Genomic DNA, 19,052 nt, shown 5'->3' with positions numbered 1-19,052 from the left:
CAACGGCGCCAGAAAAAGGTCTTGATAACCCACAAGTATAGGGGATCGCAACAGTTTTCGAGGGTAGAGTATTCAACCCAAATTTGTTGAATCGACATAAGGGAGCCAAAGAATATTCTCAAGTATTAGCAGCTGAGCTGTCAATTCAACCACACCAGAAACTTAGTATCTGCAACAAAGTAGTAGCAAAGTAATATGATAGTGGTGGTAACGGTAACAAAAGTAAATACAGCAAAAGTAATGTTTTTGGTATTTTGTAGTGATTGTAACAGTAGCAACGGAAAAGTAAATAAGCGATAACCAGTATATGGAAAACTCGTAGGCACCGGATTAGCGATGGATAATTATGCCGGATGTGGTTCGTCATGTAACAGTTATAACATAGGGTGACACAGAACTAGCTCCAGTTCATCAATGTAATGTAGGCATGTATTCCGTATATAGTCATACGTGCTTATGGAAAAGAACTTGCATGACATCTTTTGTCCTACCCTCCCGTGGAAGCGGGGTCCTATTGGAAACTAAGGGATATTAAGGCCTCCTTTTAATAGAGAACCGGAACAAAGCATTAGCACATATTGAATACATGAACTCCTCAAACTATGGTCATCACGGGGAGTGGTCCCGATTATTGTCACTTCGGGGTTGCCGGATCATAACACATAGTAGGTGACTATAGACTTGCAAGATAGGATCTAGAACACACATATATTCGTTCAGATCTGAAATCATGACACTCGGGCCCTGACAAGCATTAAGCATAGCAAAGTCATAGCAACATCAATCTCTAAACATAATGGATACTAGGGATCAAACCATAAAAAACTAACTCGATTACATGATAAATCTCATCCAACCCATCACCGTCCAGCAAGCCTACGATGCAATTACTAACACACGGCGGTGAGCATCATGAAATTGGTGATGGAGAATGGTTGATGATGACGACGGCGATGAATCCCCCTCTCCGAAGCCCCGAACGGACTCCAGATTAGCCCTCCTGAGAGAGATTAGGGCTTGGCGGCGGCTCCGTATCGTAAAACGCGATGATTTCTTTTCTCTCATTTTTCTCTCCCCGAAAGCCAATATATGGAGTTGGAGTTGGCGTCGGAGGGCCACCAGGGGGCCCACGAGGTAGGGGTCGCGCCCAGGGGGGGCGCCCCACACCCTCGTGAGAAGGGTGTGGGCCCCCTGGTCTTCATCTTTTGCGTGGATTTTTCTTTATTTTTTCTAAGGTGTTCCGTGGAGTTTCAGGACATTCCGAGGATTTTTATTTCCTGCACAAAAAACAACACCATGGCAGTTCTGCTGAAAACAGCGTCAGTCCGGGTTAGTTCCATTCAAATCATACAAGTTAGAGTCCAAAACAAGGGCAAAAGTGTTTGGAAAAGTAGATACGACGGAGATGTATCATCGTCATTCTCCCTCTTCATGATAAACCTTGTAAAATAAGAGAGAATATCCATAAGTATTGTGACATAACGTGTAATAACAGCCCATAATGCAATAAATATCGATATAAAAGCATGATGCAAAATGGACGTATCACGGACTGGACACATATCTTATCTTCTTTCTGCTTCGTCTCTTCCCCTCGTCTTCTTCCTTTCTACTATGATCCTGTAGATCTACTTTCTTGCGGCCCCTACTCAATGTTCCTGCCACTAGTACAAGTCGCCGTCCTCGACCATTGATAGGTATTACGGCTACTTCAGGTGTTTTTTTTTCATTTTGCCTCAATTTGTAGATAGTATGTAGACAATAAAACATCAATCAATATAACGAGACGCCATCATTTTATCCTTAGTGACAACAATACAATACATGTCATAGCCCTTAGCTTATTGTCACTGGGTTAGAGCACCACAAGATTGAACCCACTATAAAGCACCACCCCTCTGAAGAAAAACCCATCTAACTTGGCCAGGGAAGATAGATAGATCGGAGATAATACAATGAATCCTAAAAAATTCAATTGATTTCATTGAACAATCTGGTCATAAAGTGACAATTCATCATATCCCAACAAACACACCCAAGAATTAGTGAATTGATCCTAATCATGTAAGGCAGCTCACAAGAACATGGTATTGAAAATCTAAGCGAGAGAGGGAGAGAGAGAGAGAGAGAGAGAGAGAGAGAGAGAGTCATCTAGCTACTAGTATTGACCATAAGGTCCTAGTAGAACTACTCACACATAGTCATGGAAGTAGCAAGGTTGATGAAGAAGCCTCCAACATTGGATACTCCCTCCGGTAGAGCTCTGGACAGGCCTCCAGATTGGATCTTCATGAAACAGGAACTTGTGGCGACAGTAAAATGCTTCTAAAAATATGGTGCAAGATTTGAGTATTTATACGATTTATGGCGTCAAATCAATGTAAGGCGGTGTAGGTGGGCCCCACACACCCTAGTGGTGCGCCCTAAGCCTGGGGCGCGCCACTTGGCCTTGTGCCCCCCTACAGATCCTCTCGTTCCTTCCAGAAGCTTCATGGGTCCTTCGTCGCCCAAAAAATCGTGTTAAATTGGCATTGTAATTGGACCTTCCTAAATACTGTTTCCTGCAAAATCAAAAACAGGAACTGACACTGGGCACGAAATTAATTGGTTAGTCCAGAAAATAATATAAATTGGTATAAATGTATATAAAAGTGATAATATAATAGCATGGAACAATAAAAAAATCATAGATACGTTTGAGACGTATCAGCCATTATGTAACATAGCTCCAGCACCGCGAGAACAAGCCCCATAGCAGAAGAAGGATGGCCGCCAACACAGTGCTGTATGGGTTTGCCTGGCAATGTGCCCAAGAGGTGGCAAGGAGGGGAGAAGAGTTGGCAACAAAGTTTTAAATAGCCGGCTATAGCCGAACTCAACCAACGGAGGTTTTTTGGCGAGCTAGAGTCCCACTTGTGTCACTCTGTGGGAGCGAGCATGGCGTCTCCTTCGCAACTCACAAAAAAGCTGTACCCTTCCTCTGTTTGCACTGTATTTTGGCCTCGAAATCGTATCATGGTGATGCTTAAGGCTTAGGCACATACACACGTTAGTAATATTGAGATTCCTAGACTTTGGTTGTTGTCTGCAGCGTACAATTTACCCTATAAGAGCATTTACTACCATAGTTGCCTACTCTGAGTCCCTATACACTTGTGGACGCGTTCGAACACACCCGTTGGTAGTGATTGGACAATGCCCATTTTTAGATGTACACAACCATACTCCCCATATGCCCGCACCAAATATACTATATCTAAATAGGAGCCCCCACTACTTGATCTTCATACATTCTCATGCGTCCACGTCACCCCAATTCTTTTCAGCCATTTGATTGACTATTGATGATTCAGATCTGCCACCCAGATATTCGATCCACCGCGCACGGCCTTCCCATTCAGCCCTCCTTCGTCGACCCAGGAAAGCGGAAGCGCACCTCCTCTAATCGAAACATCTTTCGTACTCCGTTTCATAACCTGGCATCCCTGTCTCCGATTCCCCATCTCTCTCCCAATCTACACAAACCCCACGCACTAACGGATGCAGCAAAACACATCCTCCTCTAGGGTTTTGCAGCCGTCATCGGGGGTAAAACCGGTGTCTACGACGGCGATGGAGGGGCAAGGGCAGGAACCCAAGATGATCGATCAGGAGGGCAAGTAATTAAGTTGCTTTCATTCCCGCTTCCTTCCGTCCATGCATAGGCTAGAACCAGTTCAATCTGATTCACTGCTGATCTATGGTTTCTGCCCGTGTTTGTCTTTCTGTTGCTACAACAAGGAGGAACACTATTTTTTTTGGAACAAACAATAAGTTGGCCAATGCACTACTGTTAATCTTCCTTGAAACTGAACGGTGAATGATTCCTGGGCAGTTACCCCACTCATCTTGATCCACCATATCCTTTTTCTCAGTCAGGTTTGATGAAAATATACTCTTCCTCAAGTGTAGTTTGCCTTCAGGCCATTGCTACAGCTACATACACAACCAAATACTTACCATGTATGTTCTCCACATTTTATGTCGTATGGGTCATTGATTTTCTTATGATTTGAATGCTTATGATGAGATTGTGTTGTTTGTAGATAGGCATCACGAACAGTATTGTAGAATGGAAGGGTCACATATGTGCTACTACATTTTTTGGCTAAGTTGATGGATAAGAATAGATGCAGTCTAGCATCCGGTAGATGTGACCCCAGTTTCACTTTTGCCTAATGCCTTTGGAATTTCAGACACTCACCTTAAAAACCTCTTTTGTTGTCCATACAGGGCTATATGTCTCTGTCAGCATGTTCAACTTATGTAACCGATGTGTTAAGATTCTTCTTTATAAATGAAAATTGTGAAGCCTCTCCTAGAGTTCTGAAGAAAAAAAGGGTCAATGTACATGTTTCTTAGTTTTGAAGAATTACCGTCGACCAAAAGTTTATTGGTGGTTGTCTCAACTCTCAAAATCTCACCAATGGAGATGCATCAGTTTAGTTGAAACACATGCATGGTTTAGGGTTTTGCGTGGGTGGTTGACATCCAGCCTCACGTCTCAATATATAGATGATCACAATTACAGTTACATACTTATACAAATACATGTACAAGGACAATATACTAGACCCTACTTTACAAGTTTCCTATCTTGCTGATCACCTATGCCTTAAGAATTCCAGATTGGGCATGTATTCTCGCTGAATTAGTTCTTGTGTTGGAGTATATTATCTTGGACATTAAGCTTTGCCAGCCATATAAGATAGCTTATACTATCCTATATTTTGAGTTAACTTCTGTGTATAGGAACTGAAAAATAGCTATCATACTTATACTTGGCCGCCACTTACCAGCTTAACCTTGACCGTTTAAATCTTTTTTGCAGTTTGACATGGCAACTTACTACATACAGTTTAACATGATCCTCATACTTCATTTGTTGTCAATGCATCAGCTATATGCCGCTGGTATATGAAAGGGGTGCGTTATATAGATATTTTGTTATGTGATTTTCAAAAAAAAAATTAGGTCTATATAGTGTTATGTCTTCGCTATATATTCTTCACCATTTTTTCCCTTCTTTTGGTCTCACACATGTAATCTTCAAGGACTGGATTGACACCAGCGCATATCCATTCCAACATATTAGCGTTCCAATGGTTTTGACTGTGGAATATATAGTGTAATAACTCTTTGTTAGATCATATTGGTGCTCGCAGTTGCACAATGATGTGAGAACCAAACAAAAGTGAGATATTATCGTTGCCATTTATTTTACATAATAAGGGTCTTTGTAGGGTTGCTGATTAATTGTTCCTGCTGCCATACACAATGGTGAGCTATACATTTTGATACTATATATTCATGTGTTTCATTTTTGAAAGAAAATAATAGCATATTTTACCGCATCAACGCGTGGAGTATCACCTAGTTCATACAGTGCATGCAACCATGTAAACAAATTCAACGTAGATCAAACATCAAACGATGAATTTAGGTGATAGTTCATGAGATAGACTAGATCCGATCCAAAAGACATTGTTCACCGGATTACTACAAACAAAATAAACAGAAAAGATGGGGAGAGGGAAAGATCACCACTTCTTTGCCGTGCTTCCCTTGTGGTCAGCAGCATGGCGTTCCATATGCTCCGTGTACGCGCCCGCTGCGGGAGGATCATCATCATCGTTGACATTAGAGCTGGTGGTGCCGCTCTTTGATGTGGAGGAACTATAGCCTGCCAGACGGTGGATAGTAAAGCTCTGCTCTCCGGCATGGTGTGAGGCCATCTTCTTGGTGCTGTCATTCTCCCTCGCGAGGCGCTCTGATATGTCTCCAACGTATCCATAATTTATGAAGTATTCATGCTATATTTGCATGAGTTCTATATGGTTTTGGTCCACTTTTATATTATTTTTATGAACTAACTTATTAATCTAGTGCCCAGTGTTAGTTCCTATCTTTTCACATGTTTTTTTCGCAGGAAAACCATAACTACAGAAGTCCAAACGCCATGACAATTAACAACAATTGTTTATGGGAAATAAGAGACCCAGGAAGCTTTCGGAGGCAGCCAGAAGGTACCTGAGGTGCCCACAGGCCAGGGGGGGTGGCACCCCATGCGGCGTGCCATGCAAGCTTGTGGATGATACGTCTCTGTCGTATCTATAATTTTTGATTGTTCCATGCCAATATTATTCCATGCAAGCTTGTGGATGATACGTCTCCGTCGTATCTATAATTTTTGATTGTTCCATGCCAATATTATTCACTTTCATATACTATATGGCAACTTTTTATATTATTTTTGGGACTAACATATTGATCCAGTGCCCAGTGCCAGTTCTTGTCTGTTACATATTTTTTGTTTCGCAGAAACCCAATATCAAACGGAGTGCAAACGAGATAAAAACGGACGGAGATTTTTTTTGGAATATTTATGATTTTTGGGAAGTAAAATCAACGCGAAACGGTGTCTGAGGTGGTCACGAGGTAGGGGGGGCGCGCCCTACCCCCCTAGGCGCGCCCCTGGCCCTCGTGGTCCACCCGTAAGGCGGTTGATGCTCTTCTTCTGGCGCAAGAAATATAATTTTATGAGAAAGATCTGGGCGAAAGATTCACCCCAATCGGAGTTACGGATCTCCAGATATAAAGGAAATGGTGAAGGGGTAGAATCAGAGAACGCAGAAACAGAGAGATAGATCCAATCTCAGAGGGGCTCTCGCCCCTCCCAAGCCATGGCAGCCAAGGACCAGAGGGGAAACCCTTCTCCCATCTAGGGAGAAGGCCAAGGAAGAAGAAGAAGAAGAAGGGGGGGGGGGCTCTCTCCGCCTTGCTTCCGGTGGCGCCGGAACGCCGCCGGGGGCCATCATCATCACCGCGATCTTCACCAACACCGCCGTCATCTTCACCAACATCTCCATCACATTCCCCCATCTCTATGTAGCGGTGTAACCTCTCTCTTACCCGCTGTAATCTCTACTTAAACATGGTGCTCAACGCTATATATTATTTCCGAATGATGTATGGCTATCCTATGTTGTTTGAGTAGATCTGTTTTGTCCTAATGGCTATTTGATGATCGTGATTGGTTTGAGTTGTATGTTTTATTATTGGTGCTGTCCTATGGTGCCCTCCGTGTCGCGCAAGCGTGAGGGATTCCCGCTGTAGGGTGTTGCAATACGTTCATGATTCACTTATAGTGGGTTGGTGAGTGACTGAAACACAAACCCGAGTAAGAGGGATTGGTGCGTATGGGATAAAGGGGACTTGATGCTTTAATGCTATGGTTGGGTTTTACCTTAATGAATCTTTAGTAGTTGCGGATGCTTGCTATAGTTCCAATCATAAGTGCATATGATCCAAGTAGAGAAAGTATTTTATCTTATGCCTCTCCCTCAAATAACATTGCAATAATGATTACCGGTCTAGTTATCGATTGTCTAGGGACAAATAACTTTCTTGTGACAACAAGCTCTTTACTTTTACTAATTTAGTTGTGTCTTTATCTAAACAGCCCCTATCTTTTATTTACGTATTCTTTACTTTCTTGCAAGCTTACCCGAAAACACCAACAAAGTACTTCTAGTTTCATACTTGTTCTAGGTAAAGCGAACGTCAAGCGTGCGTAGAGTCGTATCAGTGGCCGATAGGACTTGAGAGAATATTTGTTCTACCTTTAGCTCCTCGTTGGGTTCGACACTCTTACTTATCGAAAGAGGCTACAACTATCCCCTATACTTGTGGGTTATCAAGACCTTTTTCTGGCGCCATTCCCGGGGAGTCATAGCGTGGGGTGAATATTCTCGTGTGTGCTTGTTTGCTTTATCACTAAGTAATTTTTATTTGCTATTCTAAGTTGTTCTCTATCTCTAGTTATGGATACTAGTCGTCAACCCGTGCAACTGCACGGGCTAGTTATTTATATTTTAAATAAGTAGAATAATTTTTAAAACCGTTGTTTATGTTATATAAGAACTAATAATGAATTCACATAGTTCGCATTAAGCTTTTGAAAGTTTACTTTCAAACATTAGTGGTTTTTAATGTAATCATACACCAGGATTATATTTGAATGTATTGAAAAGCATGATAGTGTTGTTATTATTAGCAAATACAATATGCATATTCTCTTTTGACATGTGCCAAAAGCTCATGCCAAAACAATTTTTATGTCGCAAAAGAAAAGCATAGGTCAGTAACGTTTCGGAAACCGGAAAGCAAATGTGGGAACATCTAATATTGTGATGTTAAAGGAAAACCACAAAAGAAACTAAACACTACTTTCATGTATATCAGGGGAGCAGCATAACGTACATATTCTTACCATTCTACCACACATGTAACTAAGCATGAGCTCATGAGTTACTACAATTCTCAAGTTCATAAATACTACCTCCTTATCAAAATATAAGTCCTTTTTTTAATCTAATCTAGAAAAAAAAACATCTTATGTTGTGATACAGAGGGAGTACATGGTTTCTTCCTGCATTCTATATTATCCTAGTGAAACTCCTAAATATTTGTATGCACTGAGCATCACAATCACAATGACTGTTTTTATCCGGATCTTAATTGACCTATCCGTTGTTGCACCTCTAGTGTAATATCGTCCATAAATTCACCAGTAGCTGTCACTTAATGAATTCTCTAATAATCCAAGAGATCAAGTGGAAGTATCATCAAATGCATCGCAGTGGATGCTGATGTCATGATGCACACACTTTACAAATTTCTCTTCAAATTGCACCCAAATACATGTAATTTTTGTTTTAGAAAAGAGAAACAATGACCTTGGAGTAAAGGTACACGTAACCATGCTTTGTAAATTTGATAAATAACATTCTAAAGTAGGTATTAAAAAATGTGCACCAGCAGGCAACTACTTCCGAGGTAAAACATAGCTATAGCTTCTACAGACTGAGTTTTATATATTCTAATTTTGTTGTGTGAAGTAAATGATTATTGCGAGTAAACAAATGGCATTTTCTCAAAGAAATTATTCATAATAAATATATTGTGCGGATATTAGAAAATGATTAGTTTAATAATTAATGGATAGGCAGAACGTACATATTCACATTTGATTGTGGTGTAGAAAATAAAATGCAGGAAAAAAGAGGTAACAACACACACGCATATTAGAGGAGAGGCTATAAGGGTTACTTGATGAAAAAATATACAATCCTTTGCATGATAGAATTATGTCAGTATAGAGCAATTAAACATATAAGACATCAGACCATCAACTCCTCAGAACAAAATATAATAAGAAGCATTCAGTCCAGTTTAAGAAAGGGACACATCATGTACATGCTAGTGAGTCCATTATTGTTTAGGGTTTCCTCCCTGTTTCATCAACACTTGATGGAAAAACTGAATACCAGTGACTGGAGAGCAAACGGACATAACTTAAAACATATATCTGATCACATTAAGGGTTCGATTTGTATCATGTAAGCTAAATATTTCCAGTCTAAATGGAATTCCATTTTTTGATGAAAGGTAATGTATCTTTCATGAAAGTCTATCTGTTCATTAAAAACTGCAACAAAAGGTTGACTAAGATATCATCATCGAAGTGTACTGTATCAGGTACAACAAAAAAATTCTCCTAGAACATGCAGTTGACGACATGGGCAAACCTCAGCACAACCTGTCTCAGTACTTGCACTGGGAAGATCTGATCTATGTTAAACATGGAAAAATGAACTTGTAGCTCCGCTGTGATGTGCACACCTGCTGTAACGATGATTGATGCGCCAATGTCCTGTCTGGCACCTTTTATCGCATCAGCTACCAATATGTTGACATAAAGAAAATTGAGAACTAAGTATCCTAAGCAAACTATGTCGTAATTCTTATTATTGACATTGTGCTGGTCAATTGGTCACTGACGGTAATCCTTGTTTCTTAAACACTATCAAAAATGAAATTACAATATAGTTGAATATCATCTAGATCTTTCAATCAGGATAGGCTTGAGGTTGCAGGGCCTATGTGCAGGTCTAATTCCTTTTAATGTATGCATGGACGTGGGTGATTTGCTTTACAAATCAAAGAACGGCGCTCTAATAGATCATAACCATTAAATTTAGAATCCTAAAGGCTAGACTAATCTTTTGGTGTGGATTAACGTCTGGAAGTAAAAACGACCCACTTGCTATGTGCTATAGCACATCTCGAAAGTAAGAATATCAAGCACATTAAGGCCCATCAAAAAATATAGTGAGTGATGTAATGATATAGCATATTGATAGAAATGTGCAACGAACTTGCGAAAAGTTGTCTAAACAATGAATATATATGTTTTGTAAAGCTGACATTAAAGACCATATATCCTCCATCTTAGACTGCAGAACACACATAGTAAATTAGAAATTGGAAAAGTGCACACTGAATGAGGAATATTAAAATACTCTTAGATCATCACCTGTCACAACACATCTACTCTTATGTTGGAACTGATTGGCATTATTTCTTAATGATAAGTAAACTATGGAGTGAAAGAAAACAAATGGGGAAATTCATGATACAGGGGTTCTAAATGTAGTGATGTTTTGTCTGGTTTTCTGAAAATGTAGTTGGTGGACAAAGAGGCTTTCAATTGGATAATATACATCACTTAATTAATTGGCACATAAAATTTGTATTTAAGGTTAATGATGAAGTAATCAAAAGAAGGCGATAGCCATGAAAAATTGGATATTAATCTTCAGAAGAATGAACACTGAAAATTCAAGGAACTAACCTTAAAAAGTAATAGGAATCATGTAGTCAGTACTCAAAGAGAACATCGGGAGTCTGTAGCAGTCATCACCCAAATGCATGGCATATATGATGTACCAATTGGTTCGTTCTTATGTAGCCAAAGTTGAACTATACTACCTGCCATCTATCAATCCAGCCTGCACTAATAATAATGATAACAATGTGACGATTTCAAAGATATTTATGAATAATGTTTGAATTGTTAGATAATCTTAAAATCGGCATGACGTCATTGCATCCCTCGCTGTTGTATATACCCATGTAATCCCATTCCCCTTGTAAAACTCAGATCGGAGTAATAATAAATACTCAAGCCAATGACAGGCGTCGTGTGCGTGCGGCGTGCATGTGTTTCAGCAAGATTTTGATCGACGTTGTGTGCCTGCGTTTTGCCTGCTTGTTTGCAGCCAGCCGGAATCAATCCACCTGCCTTCTTGGATAGCTGGTTGCGTACATGTGTGTGTTGCTGGCTAAAGCATTGGCCAGCAGCTTTCAATCGGCTACGTACTTGTGCAACTTCTCAGGCCGGCAAGTATTCAGCAGGCCCATATTGTTTCTTGTCGCCGCCTCGGAAATAATCTATGAGGGTATACATGGAAGAATTTTATTAGATGAAAATGACCATCAATTTTAGACAAATATAATTGGTCAGCATATTTGTTCACGGCTTTCCTGGGGATACTAATTCAACTTATTTTAATACTCCCAAAACTTGGCTATATATGAATGTGAACATCAGGTTAGAACAGTCCAAAAGGAGCAACATACAGTCAATTTTTTCATAGCTCATGTAATTACTCTAGGAGGTCCAAATACCAATCAAGGAATGAGAAAAGAATCCCATTCTCACATAGCGTTTGAACAAACATCTGCCTGACATTTGTACTGGAAAAACAAACTGCAGCTTCCTTGTCCCTTAGTCTCACATGAAAAATACTACAATCATATGGGATTTTCTTGAAAAATACCACATCTCATTATTATATGTTGTGTTCTAATAAGAACTCCTTTTTAGTAAAATATGATAGTCATGTTGTAGGGAAGGAGAAAACTAAACAGGGTCAACTAATTGCAGAAGCTAGTTGTACGTACCTTCAGTATGAAGGTGATTAGAGGTTGTATCGACCTTGAGTATGAAGGTGATTAGAGGTTGTATCCAACACATTGCCATGTCTCTATGTGCGCTGATTAATACGTTAGGCTATTGACCTCCAATGATGCTTAATACCTGCATGGAGTGTCTCTGCAGCTTATTGCATGTCCATCGGCTGTTAAAAGCAGTCAAGCATTATCATGCAAACAAACTAAGAAAGAGAAAGATCTGATGCACATTGTTAGTGTAATCGCAGTACCTACCATGGGTACAGAGATACATAACATGCATCGAACATGTGATCCCCAATTTCATCCATACACAGCTAGGAGATAAACCTGTACATCTAGAAGGAGGGAGTACCATGTTGTGAGTGTCAAACTGTCAACCACATCGACAGAGATGGATCATGGCTGTTGTTGCCATGTTTCTCGAGTAGTACGACATCAATCATACTTCTGCAGCAGATATCACGCAGTGGTGCCATCTCAATATTCTCAAACAAAAGCCGGAGAAGATCACCCGGATCTCGAAGTCCGTCCATCCGGAACCTCTAGTTTGGCATCTCCGCACCTGTTCGTGGCCCGTAGGGCGCTACACATCGCATCTTATGCCCCCTTCCTCCAGCGTGCAACTGCAATCCCGTATGTTCCAGCATAGGTGCTCTGCTCTGTCGCACGTCAAGTTGTATCCGCAGACCTTGGCTTGATTCCTTGCCTGACATGATACCTGCACGATGCTTGCACATAATTCCTCCAGCCAGAAGGCTGGCTTGGTTAACCTGAACACACAAGTGCACAACCTCCCTGATCAAACGTCCACTCGATCGATCTTTGCGGATTAATTTAACAAAACTTTTTGTTAGACTGTGGAAGAGAAAAGAGGCAGAGGAGGGTGCGCTGCCTGTGGGAGCTCGAACCTAGGGCCAACATCATCACATAGAGCCCTCCATGGCCGAGCACCACTGCAGCCCCGAGTTCTTCAACGCCCGGCCTCCAAGGTCGCCGCGAGCCCTCCGCCGCTGGCAGGATCCGGCCCCAAGCCGCCCGATCTGGTCCATCCCCGTCCTCTTGCGCCTCTTGTCTCCGTGCCGGAACCGCTCAACCTCCGCCACCCCTACAACTCTCGTCGGTGTCATCCTCGTATGGAGAGAGAAAGAAGAGAGATCGGGGATAGGTTGTTTTTTTGGGAAGAAGACACACGAACTGCATGCTTTTTTAGTTGAAGAGAGGTGGGGATAATTGCCGTGAAAGGACTCATCTCAACTGTTCATCTTTTGATCCAATGGTAAATAATGATTTAACTGTGAGGATTAACCTGGTGCCTCGTATGGCGCCTTCAATTAGTAAATATAAGATAAGATGGAACGCAAAATACCAAAAAAATTAGCTTTACTTGCTACTCATGAGGATGGGGTAACTCCTAAAACCCTCGATTCTCATTACGAGAGAAATATTATATACTACTTTGATAATCCGTAGAAAACCCCATTCAACTTTATAATGGGAGACACGTTGGATCAACGTGAATACTTTAGGGATTATCGCTCGACACAAAAAGAGAAACTATTATGGGATCAATTTATTATGTTGCGTTGGTATGCCTGGGCTCTATGCTTGAGATATGATATTACTTGTTGCTCTAGGATGGAGGCTTCACACCTTCCCTTTTCATGAAAATTTAATGTTAATGAAACCTTAGCTTCTTATGCTAATGGTATATATGATTACTATGATGTGGAACAAATAGAAGAATTTGTTGCTTTTAAGGCTGCTTATGAAATTGAATCTTTATTTGAAAAGTATGAAGCTTTAGATGATGATGTTTATAGGACTGAAAATCTTGCTATACTTAGATATTGCTATGCAAATTATGAATACAATTACTACATTAATGCATTTATTAAGAAAGTCTCCGCTGTCCAAGAAGAGACTAATATTTTGCAGGAAGCTATGGAAGAAGAAATTGATGAAACTGTGAGCTCATTGGATGAAAAAGATGATGAGGAGAGTGAAGAACAAAAGGAGAAAAAACGAATTAGCTACCCGTGCCCACCTTCTAATGAGAGTAACCCTCCATATCATACATTATTTAATACCCCTTCGTGCTTACCGAAGGATGATTGCTATGATGATTGCTATGATCCCTTGAATTTGTTTGAAATATCCCTTCTTGATGATGCTTGCTATGCTTGTGGCCAAGATGCCAATTTGAATTATGCTTATGGAGATGAACTTGCTATAGTTCCTTATGTTAAACATGAAATTGTTGCTATTGCACCCACGCATGATAGTCCTATTATCTTTTTGAATTCTCCCGACTACACTATATCGGAGAAGTTTGTGCTTATTAAGGATTATATTGATGGGTTGCCTTTTAATACTACACATGATGATTTTGATGAATATAATATGCATGTGCTTGCTGCTCCTTCTTGCAATTATTATGAGAGAGGAACTATGTCTCCACCTCTCTATGTTTCCAACACGATAGAACTGCAAGAAACTGCTTATACTATGCATTGGCATTTACTATGTGTGCATGAATTGTTCTCTTATGAAATGCCGATGCATAGGAAGAGAGTTAGACTTTGTTGTTGCATGATATATGTTACGTTGTGCTCACTACTAAATTACAAATCATTGTTAATTAAAATTGGCTTTGATATACCTTGGGATCCGGGTGGATTCATTACTTGAGCACTAAATGCCTAGCTTAATGGCTTTAAAGAAAGCGCTGCCAGGGAGACAACCCGGAAGTTTTAGAGAGTCATTTATTTGTATTGAGTGCTTTCTTATAGTTTAAAAAACAAAAAAATAAAGAGGGGAACCTAAAAACTTTTCAAAAAGAAAAGTGAAAGTAAGAAAGACAAGCATTGTTGAAGTGGGAGAGCTCCTTGAACTTTGTTCATGCTCACGGAAACTTTGTGAATCTTGATTACAGAAACTTTTCAACAAAAATAATTATCCCTTGTACAATTCCATTGTATTATAAAAGTAATGTGCCAAGGTTTGCCTTTAGGATGTTTACAATGCTTGTTGGTTTGTACGGTGCAGGACAGAAACTTTGGCTGTAGTGCGCGATTTTACATTTTTAACTGGAACGTCAATTGGTTATGATTCCTTTGCACTATCTTGCTATACAACTTGTTTATTTTTCCTAATTTTGGTAGAATTTTTGGGGTACCATAAGTATGGTGGATGTTTAGATTGCTACAGACTGTTCTGTTTTTGACAGATTCTGTTTTTGATGCATAGTTTGCTTGTTTTGATGAATCTATCAATTTATATCAGTGGATTAAGCCATGGAAAAGTTATATTACAGTAGACACAATGCAAAAACAAAATATGAATTGGTTTGCTAAAGTACTTAGAGTTAGGGATGAAAACGGCATGGAAACGGACGGAACTGGGTGCTATCATATTTGTTTTCATATTTTTTTACAAAAGCGGAAACGAATACAGAAACCCCGGAAACGAATACAGAAACAGATACTACCAGAAACAAACACAAAGCGAATACAGAGCGGACACGAAAACAAAACTGTGTGTTAACTGGAACTTAAAACCCCTTTGAATCGTAGAGAAATACAGACAAAAAACAAACAAATTGATGGAATTCTTAACATGGCTACAAAATGATATGGTTGTGTTGGTAATATAGGGTAGTATTGTAGTAGTACATCACAATTCAGTATAGAGTCTAGCTGAGTATGTGTGTGGTAGTAAAAGTTGGTACTCAAATGATACATTATGCTCATTCTACTCATTGTGTCATTGTGTGTTGTTTGGTAGTTGGGCTACAAAGCAGCCATGAGCCTATAGTAGAAACAGAAATTTCATATTAACGAAAACGGAAAGTTCCGTTTCCACGTGTGTTCCACCGGCAAACACCATTATGTTTTTGTTTCCATTTCTGCATAAAAAATCCATTTCCATTTCCGTTTTGCAAAATTCCGTTTCCGTTTTCATATTTCCTCTCCGTTTCCATTTTTCCTCCGGAAAAGCGGAAACTTTCCACTCCATTTTCATCCCTACTTAGAGTGGTGATTTGCTTTATTATACTAACGGATCTTGCCGAGTTTTCTGTTGAAGTTTTGTGTGGATGTAGTGTCTAATCGAGGATGTCTCGATATGAGGAAATAGAAGAGAGGCAAGAGCTCAAGCTTGGGGATGCCCGAGGCACCCTAAGTAAATATTCAAGGAGACTCAAGCATCTAAGCTTGGGGATGCTGGGGAGGCATCCCCTCTTTCTTCAACAAGTATCGGTATGTTTCGGATTCGTTTCGTTCATGCATTATGTGCAAGTCTTGGAGTGTCTTTTGCATTTAGTTTTCTTTTTTATTTTATGCACCATGCTGGTATGGGATAGTCCTTGGTTTTATTTATAGAATTCTCATTGCACTTCACTTAGATCTTTTGAGTATGGCTTTATAGAATGCTTCATGTGCTTCACTTATATCATTTGAAGTCTGGATTGCCTGTTTCTCTTCACATAGAAAACCGCCATTTGTAGAATGCTTTTTTGCTTCACTTATATTTGTTAGAGCATGGGCATATCTTTTGTAGAAAGAATTAAAACTCTCTTTCTTCACTTATATCTATTTAGAGAGATGACAGGAATTGGTCATTCACATGGTTAGTCATAAAATCCTACATAAACTTGTAGATCACTGAATATGATATGTTTGATTCCTTGCAATAGTTTTGCGATATAAAGATGGTGATATTAGAGTTAGGCTAGTTGGTGGTTGTGGATTGTAGAGACACTTGTGTTGAGGTTTGCAAGTCCCGTAGCATGCACGTATGGTAACCGTTGTGTGACAAATTTGAAGCATGGGGTGTTTCTTTGATTGTCTTCCTTATGAGTGGTGGTCGGGGACGAGCGATGGTCTTTTCCTATCAATCTATCCCCCTAGGGGCATGCGTAGTAGTACTTTGCTTCGAGGGATAATAAACTTTTGCAATAAGTATATGAGTTCTTTATGACTAATGTGAGTCCATGGATTATACGCACTCTCACCCTTCCATCATTGCTAGCCTCTTCGGTACCGTGCATTGCCCTTTCTCACCTCGAGAGTTGGTGCAAACTTCGCCGGTGCATCCAAACCCCGTGATACGATACGCTCTATAACACATAAGCCTCATTATATCTTCCTCAAAACAGCCACCATACCTACCTATCATGGCATTTCCATAGCCATTCCGAGATATATTGCCATGCAACTTTCATCATCATTGTCGGTGTCAAAACCGGCGGATCTCGGGTAGGGGGTCCCGAACTGTGCGTCTAGGCGGATGGTAACAGGAGACAAGGGACACGATGTTTTACCCAGGTTCAGGCCCTCTTGGAGGTAAAACCCTATGTCCTGCTTGATTAATATTGAGGATGTGTGTTACAAGAGTAGATCTACCATGAGATCAAGGAGGCTAAACCCTAGAAGCTACTTGTTTGTCCTATGGACTAAAGCCATCCGGTTTATATAGACACCGGAGAGGGCTAGGGTTACACAGAGTCGGTTACAATGGTAGGAGATCTACATATCCTTATCGCCAAGCTTGCCTTCCATGCCAAGGAAAGTCCCATCCGGACACGGGATGAAGTCTTCAATCTTGTATCTTCATAGTCTTGGAGTTCGGCCGATCACGATAGTTCGGCTATCCGGACACCCCCTAGTCCGGAACTCCCTCAATAGCCCCTGAACCAGGCTTCAATGACGACGAGTCCGGTGTGCATGTTGTCTTCGGCATTGCAAGGCGGGTTCTTCCTCCGAATAATTTGTAGAAGATTGTGAACACCAGGATAGTGTCCGGCTCTGCAAAAATAAATTCCACGTACCACCGTAGAGAGAATAATATTACACAAGTTCAATCTGCTGACGTATTTTGCGGCGTGACGTCACACCACTACCAAGCCTTTACTCAAATTGTTTTTATTGTTCCTCCTCAGCACGTTTAGCGAAGCGGTTTCCTTGGCACGTCTTATCGAAGCAGAGATCGTGTTCCCCTTATTCCGGGATTCCCATCAATACGGACGTGGGTAACCCAACCGCGCCCGTTGCCACGCCCCCTCCATCGAAGACGGGTTCCAAACGGTCACGGGGACGGCCCTTGGTATTCTTCCTCTTTATAATGAGACCAAGGCCCGTTCTTTTCCTTCAATCCTCTATCGAATCCGCCCCTCGCCCTGAGTTCCAACACCCAGGGCTCCAGATTCGGGTACCCTCGATCTTCGACAATGTCCAGCCCCGACCTACGAGGCCGGTGGATGCCCTCCTCCGTCACGGAAGAGGACGTGCTAAAGCTGAGAGACGCCAGGTACTTAACTTACGAGATTTCGCATAGGCTGCCTGCCCGAGGGCAAGTTATTCCTACTCCTGAGCTTGGCGAGAGCGTCGTGTTCATGTCTCACCTCCGTCGGGGTTTAGGCTTCCCGACGGATCCCTTCGTGAGGGGGCTCATGTTTTACTATCGGATGGAATTTCATGACTTGGCTCCGGAGTCCATCCTCCACATCTCATCATTCATTGTCGTTTGCGAAGCCTTCCTCCGCACTACCCCTCACTTCGGCTTGTGGCTCAAAACCTTCAACGTGGAGCCGAAGATGATTGAGGGGCGTCAGGCAGAGTGCGGCGGGGCGGTTATAAGTAAGAGGGCCGATGCTCCATGGCCCGAGGGCTCTTTTCAGGAGGAGCTCGGCTTGTGGCAACAGGAGTGGTTCTATATCACCGCTCCCAGGGGCAGCAGGCAGAGGCTGCCGCCCGTCTTCCGCTCGGGCCCTCCACAGCGGCTGACGTCATGGGTCAACAAGGGGCGTGACTGGGGGCCGTCCAAAGACGTTCCCCTGTTGCAGGACCGGATTCGAGGCCTCCAAGAAAGGGAGATCGATCTGGCCGTAGTGGTACAGGTTATGTTGATCCGGCGCCTACTGCCCTGCAAAGGTCACCCCCTCCGCCTGTGGGAATTTAATCCGGAGGGGCCACGAGCTCTTCAACACTTCATGGGTTTGACACCCGCAGAGATGTACAAACTGTTCTTCGGATCGCAAGAGATGCATCTGGAATTGACTGAGGATGCTGGCCTAAGCTGCAATCGCCCAGATACTCAAGTAAGTAGCCCTGTGTCCGAACACATCGTCCATTCATTTACCGTGGGTTTTCCCTTTAACCAGCTATCCCTTGGATAGGAGTGGATAGCGCAAGCAA

General features: G+C 41.4%; 1 long non-coding RNA gene across 1 annotated transcript; it reads right to left on the bottom strand.

Annotated features, from left to right (window-relative positions):
- Positions 1 to 8,746: 8,746 nt before the first annotated feature.
- On the bottom strand, positions 8,747 to 12,297 carry LOC123161107 (uncharacterized). The gene is made up of 3 exons (XR_006480544.1): positions 12,112 to 12,297; positions 11,848 to 11,983; positions 8,747 to 11,334 (listed from the first exon to the last, which is right to left on the bottom strand). It is a non-coding gene; the product is annotated as an uncharacterized lncRNA (long non-coding RNA).
- Between the last annotated feature and the right edge of the window lie 6,755 nt (positions 12,298 to 19,052).

This window comes from Triticum aestivum, chromosome 7B (genome assembly GCF_018294505.1).
Source record: "Triticum aestivum cultivar Chinese Spring chromosome 7B, IWGSC CS RefSeq v2.1, whole genome shotgun sequence".
Classification (NCBI taxonomy): Eukaryota; Viridiplantae; Streptophyta; class Magnoliopsida; order Poales; family Poaceae; genus Triticum; species Triticum aestivum.
Note: the sequence above shows the minus strand (reverse complement) of the source record. Positions and strands in the feature narration are given on the sequence as shown.